The 6,598-nt window shown below is 46.5% G+C and overlaps 1 protein-coding gene across 1 annotated transcript in view; it reads right to left on the reverse strand.

Moving 5' to 3' along the window:
* Positions 1-2,799, reverse strand: part of Senp5 (SUMO specific peptidase 5) — a 36,692-nt gene extending 33,893 nt beyond the window's left edge. Inside the window, exon 1 of the mRNA XM_021184758.2 lies at positions 2,503-2,799. The gene's annotated coding sequence lies outside the window, so the exon portion shown is untranslated. The remainder of the gene's footprint in view (positions 1-2,502) is intronic.
* Between the last annotated feature and the right edge of the window lie 3,799 nt (positions 2,800-6,598).

The following is a 6,598-nucleotide window of genomic DNA, read 5'->3' on the forward strand; positions in this document are numbered from 1 at the left end:
ATGAGTGAAAGAAACAAAAAAAATAAGAACCACAACTTCTCTTAAAAGTAACAGATGGGGGCTGGAGAGATGGCTCAGTAGTAAGAGCACTGACTGCTCTTCTGAAGGTCTTGAGTTCAAATCCCAGCAACCACATGGTGGCTCACAACCATCCATAATGAGATCTGACACCCTCTTCTGGTGTGTCTGAAGACAGCTATAGTGTACTTAGATATAATAATAAATAAATCTTAAAAAAGAAAAAGTAACAGATGCAGCCAGATGTGGCCACACTTCTGAAATCCATGTGGGCATGAGGCTGGGGCAGGACTATCAGTAAGTAGCCAGATTCTATCTTAGGGGAAAAGCACAGGGAGGGGATATGTCTAGGAGATTTCTCAGTGGGAAAAATGCTTGCTGCACAAACATGAAGACCTGATTGTGGGTCCCCAGGACTCAGATAAAAAACCCCAGAACAGCAACACATCCCTATAATCCCAGGACCAAGTAGGGATAAAAGACAGACTCCTAGGACTTGATGGTCAACCAGTCAGCCAAATGGGAGAGTTCCAAGTTTAATGAGAGACCCTGTCTCAATAAATAGGCTGGAGAATTCGCTTCACACACTTTCACACAGACAAGTGTGCCCCTCCACACATTAGAAAACATTGGAGAAAAATGTCTTTGAAGTTCTGTGGAAAAATTATTTTCAACAAGAGAATTTTAGGCCCACCTAAAACTAGTGAGTGAGAACAGAAAAAGGTTTTTGGACAGGTGACTTATCAAAGTACAAACTTCCCATACACTCTTCTAAGATCCACAAGCCAAGAAGTACAATGACAAAAGAAGGCTTAAATCAGGAAGACAGGGGCCCTAGGGCTGTGGAAGCAGGCTCAGTACCTGCCTGGCATGCGCAATGCTTGTGTTCACTCCACAGTACTTAAAGATGGGGATAAAACGAAAGGTGTGGAGAAAGGCCCAGAAAACTAAAACAAAAGACAGGCAGAGAGCCTGGCTACTAACAGAAACAAAAGTGAGCATGCCAGGCAGTGGTGGCACATGCCTTTAATCCCAGCACTTGGGAGGCAGAGGCAGGCGAATTTCTGAGTTCAAAGCCAGCCTGGTCTACAGAGAAGAAGTGGGCATGCTCCGGGTAGTTAAGAGCACCTGCTCTCTTTTCAGCACACACATGGTGGCTCACAACCATTCATTACATCGAGGGGATCCAACACCCTCTCCTGATCCCCACAGGCACCAGACAACATGTGGAGCACATGCATACAGGCAAAATATGCATGCATCTTTTCCCCCCCTAAAAGAAAATGGAGGAGGGTGGCAAAAGAAGTGAGAGCCATAAAGAAAAGATGCACAAACCGGACTTGTGGTCCCAGCATTTACAAGGCCAAAACAAGGGATCACTGCAGGTTCAAGGCCAGCTAAGCTACACAGCAAACTGCCAGCCTGAGCTACACAAGAAATGGTTTAGAAGCAAAGTACGGGATTTTGAGATATAGGTGCAAAGGCCTCCTAAAAGGGACTAGACAAATCAAGCATCCCAGGCAGATGATTTTCTAAACACCTAGCACACAGATACTATCTCATAACGAGACACCCTGAAAGTTTCTGGTTCCTGGTAAGAAACTGGCCAATACTTGTTACTCTTCTCACACCAGCGTCTTATCAGTAAGCACAAGGCGTCTGAGTGACTAGGTCTCTTGGACGCTGCTCACTCATAGCACAGATTGCAGCGAAGTTCCAACCATACAGGATTCTGCACCCTCTCTCTCTCTCCTGGCAGCCTTCTTCATACCAAGCTTATTCTGGACAAAAGGCAAAAGCATAATTAGTAATGCGCCATGTGTCCTGAATATTCTTAAGTGGCGTTTTAACCAGATCCTCAAAATTTTTCATTCAGTTATTTCAACTAATTTGTATTGGTATAAGAACACGCCTACGATCAGGTGGTGAACTAAAAACAATACCAAACCGCAAGCTAGAGCTTCAACTAGCTTCTCCGGACTTTTAAGTACAAACTCCCATGACCTTTCCGTATCCCACTTCTCCCAACAGAATGGCCCCCACAGTGGGTCAATTAACCTCATCGTGGGGTTAAGAACTACCCAGCACGGACAGAATAAAAAAAGTAGCTTCCCACCACCCTAAAAGCCCAAAGGTACCACGCATGAGCAGGGTGGGAAGGGACCATGGCAAGGAGCAAGCAGAGCTGTCGGATCCACTCCAACCCCTCCACGTCCGACTCCGCAGGCGCTGAGAGCCTGACAGCGATCTCCAGGCAAAGCTTTCCCTGGCTTCGGAAGGAACGGCCCGGGGAGAGGGTGTTCTGGCTGTCTAGATCTCAAAGGCTCGTGCTGCAGAGGCAGAAGGAGGGCCGCGGTCCCCGGAGACCAGCGCCCACTAGGCGGCCTGCGTGCGGGCCTCGGGCGGCGCTGAGCTGGCGCCGGGAAGGGCTGGTCAGCAGCACTGCGGACGTCTCCTGGCCTGGGCTGCCCAGCTCCCACTTACCTACGTTCTTTGCTCCCGGCACCTAAGCTTCTGCCTGGACGGACGCTGCGGGACCGCTGCTTCGCCCTCGCCCACGCCCACGCCCACGCCCACGCCCGGGGGAAGCCAGGCCAGCCACCGGGGCTCCGGCCTGCTTTCGGCCGGCGAGGCGGCCGAGCTTCCTCCCAGCGGCAACGCGACACCAGCGCCTGCTTTTCGCGTCACCTCCTTCCTTGCCCTTCCGCCAGAAGCTCCGCCCACGCCTTGTGCGAAGGGCGTGACTAGGGCGTTAACCTCTAGGCGCTGGGTGCACTGCTGTCCCTAAAGTCCTGGATCTGCAAGGGCAGGTATGGGGGAAACTGCAACCTTGAGCGGCCCAGGCGACACAAAGCAGGTTTCCGACTTCCGGTCATCAGCTGTCCTCGAGCTTTTACTGTCAGAAAGGCTGAAACTGACCACAGCTGATGTACGATCCACTGAGCCCTCACATTCCTGCTCTGGACTACAGTTTAAGGTCAGGCCCACTCCACTTTGCCATTTGATCTTTCCCGAGATAATGTAATTTACTTCTTTCCTATTTTCCCAGGAGGGTAGAGCCTTCATCTGGACCTTAACTGGCCTACCCGAACTCAGGAAGTCTTCTCTTTCTGGTAGGATGCTTCAGCATCCATCCAGAGAACTATTTGTTTAAAGATAGGGTATCTCTATGCAGCACTGACTAGCCTCAAACTTAGATCCTCCTGCCTCAGCCTCCAGAGAGCTGGGGTATCCTACCGGTGTGCACGTGCAACTCAATAAAAACAGTTTCAGGAATCTTTCTAGAATAAGCACTCCCCGAACTAGTGAGATAAAAGGAGAAAAGTCCTCGGTGAACCTAAGTTAGGACATCTCCTGAAAGGTTTCCATCCCAGGTCCAGTTTGTATTCTCACTTTATACTCTAAAAAGATAGGCTAGCAAGCAAGATGTAGGAATAAACAGGCTAGGGTGAGTTCCGGGACAGCCAAGGCTACACAGAGTAGTCCTGTCTTGAAAAAACAAAACAAAGCAAAACCAAAACAGACAAAACAAAAGAAGGAAAGAAAGAAAAAAAGAAATGAAAGAAACAAGATGCCGATCCAGGTACAGGAGACATTTAATACATCAAACAGACAAGACCAAAATAGAGTTCCCCATCATCGTATTACAATTAAAACATTAACTATACAGAACAAAGAAAGTATATTGAAGCCAGGCAATGGTGGCGCATGCCCTTTAATCCCAGCATTTGGGAGGCAGAGGCAGGCAGATTTCTGAGATCCAGGACAGCCTGGTCTACAAAATGAGTTCCAGGACAGCCAGGGCTATACAGAGAAACCCTGTCTAAAAAAAAAAACAAAAACAAAACAAAACAAAAAATAGAAACACCTGGATTATATGACACCATAGGTCAATGGATTAAACAGATATCTACAGAGTATCGCATGTCAACACTACACAATACACATTTTCTCTGCAGCCTTTCTTTTAGGTTATCCATTAGGACACAGTGGATCTTAACAAGTCTAGGAAAGTTGAAATGATCCCAGGTCTTCTCTCCGATCGAAATGGAATAAAACTACTAATCAATAGCTAAAGAGATGCTAGAGCGTGGGAACCTCATGAACAATAAACAGCACACAACAAATGTGTCTTGAAAAAATCAAGGAGACTTAAATCATAGAATCAAACAAAAAGGAAAACATATCAAAACCTATTGGATATGGTGAAAGCAGTCCAAAGAGGAAGGCTCTAAGTGCCTCCCTTAAGTAAGCCGATAAATCGATAAATCTCAAGTAACTCAATGATACACCTTGAAGCCCTGGAAAAAAACAAATACAAATGAGAACCCCTGAAACAGTAGAGGAAGTGAAAACATTAAGCAAGCAGGTCCAGAGAGAGAAGAGAAGGAAAAAAAAAAAAAAAAAAAAAAGATCTGGGCAGAAGCCAGACATACGCCTTTAGTCCCAGCACTCAGGAGGCAGAGGCAATCTTGAGGCCAACCTGGTCTACAGAGTTTGTTCCAGGACAGCCAAGGCTACACAGAGAAACCATGTATCAAAAACAAACAAAACCAAACTTGAATTTGATTCTTAGTATCCACATCAGGTAGTTCATAACCCCCTGCAGCTCAAGTACAAAGGGATCCAATGCCCTCTTCTGCTCTCCCAAGGACAATCACATACATAAGACACACATTTGTATAGACACATACATATAAGTTTAAAAAAATAAAAGTAAATCTTAAAAAAAAAGTTAAGAGGGAGATGTAGCCGCCTGCGGCCACACTGACTGAGTTCCTGAGTGGGAGGCCGGAGCTGTATGGGAGAGAACGGCAAGAGAAGTAAGGAGACCAAGACAGATTTCTCATCAAGGCCCAACGTTTACTAAGAGTCTGTGCTTATAAAGGGGGAAGGCCCATTCCCATCCCCCCCCCCATGCCAGGCTTCTTGATGCTTTGTTGCTAAGTTGTTAACAATAGTCTGTCAGAGCTATTAGCATTAGGTGCCAAGTCCACAGGTTGTCAGCTATCTCAGGAATATCTCAGGAAGACAGGTTCAGCCATCTAGGTTGGAAGTCTCCAACCCAGGTGGTCTCATTCACAGTGGCAACAAGGTCTGAGCCAGTCTACTCAAGGCTGGGGCAGGCTACAGGAAGAGAGCTCCTGGAGCATTGGTGACTCTCTAATGCTAAGCATTAAGACTAGACCAGTCCTGAGATACTGAAAGTGTTTGGACATGCAGGCTATCCCTTGGATGTGCAGAGTATTGTTTGGACATGTAGGTATTACTTGGAGTGTCTCTCCATAGAACTAAGAGAAGACTAAGGCTAAGTAATGGGAGGAATGTAAAAACAGGGTGAAAGGTTGAGAGGGCTCTGTAGCAGTCAGGCTCTTTGATCTTGAGGAGTGAGGTGAGGGTTGGCTAGGTTAGGAGAAGTCCAAAGATTCTACAAGATGACCGTGAATAGCTTGGTTAAAGAGGTTTGGGTAAGACTTCAAATTTTCAAATTCAGACACAAAGGTAATTTGCTAAGTCCAGGAAGAAGAGACAGTGCTGGTTTGGGTTTTGTTTGTTTGTTTGTTGAGGGTATATCCTGGATTAGAGCTTTGCAGTTTTGAGATACGGTGGGAAGAGGGAGTCAGGGTGAGACCAAGGTCAGCTACATACCGGGATGCTATCTGGACCTTAGGAGGGAACACCAAGTATTCCAAGTCACCCAGAAAATTAAGGGCAGTGGAAATGTTCTGTAGAGACAGTTTAAAGAGGCAGTAAAAAAAAAAAAAAAGAGGCCTTCTACATAATAAAGTGCTGGGTACAGGAGGCTTTGCAGGGAGCCAGCAAGAGTCTGGTCCCTAGAACCACTGTTGCTGTCGTTGCTGCCACTGCCACCACCGCCTCCTCCTTCTTCTCTTCCTCCTCTTCCTTTCCTTTCTTCTCCTCCTCCTCTTTCTCTTCCTTCCTCTTTTCCCCTTCTTCCTCCCCCCTCCTCTCCCTTTTCCTTCTTTCTGCATAAGCATTTTCTCTCTTCCTCTTTATCCTCTCTCTCCCTTCCCAGGGTAACTTCTCTGGCCTCCTTCCTTTGGTCAGTGAACTCACCCACCTGAGCATAGCTTCTTAACTTCTTTTTTTTTTTAAAGATTTATTTATTTATTATTATATGTAAGTACACTGTAGCTGTCTTCAGACATTCCATAAGAAGGCACCAGATCTCGTTGCAGATGGTGCACACACACACATGCACACATTAATTTGGCTTGAATTGTCTCATTTCACTGGCAGAGAAATCACTCATCAGGTTTGAATGTCAGCAGTTTTGGCTATATTCCCTTTGTAGGACATTTTTAAGGTCCCTTTGAACTTGGAAGCTGTACTGGCTAGTTTTGTGTCAACTTGACACAGCTGGAGTTATCACAGAGAAAAGAGCTTCAACTGAGGAAATGCCTCCATGAGATCCAACTATAAGGCATTTTCTCAATTAGTGATCAAGGGGGAAAGGCCCCTTGTGGGTGGAACAATCCCTGGGCTGGTAGTCTTGGGTTCTATAAGAGAGTAGGCTGAGCAAGCCAGGGGAAGCAAGCCAGTAAGGAACATCTCTCCA

Source organism: Mus caroli, chromosome 16 (assembly GCF_900094665.2).
Source record: "Mus caroli chromosome 16, CAROLI_EIJ_v1.1, whole genome shotgun sequence".
Classification (NCBI taxonomy): Eukaryota; Metazoa; Chordata; class Mammalia; order Rodentia; family Muridae; genus Mus; species Mus caroli.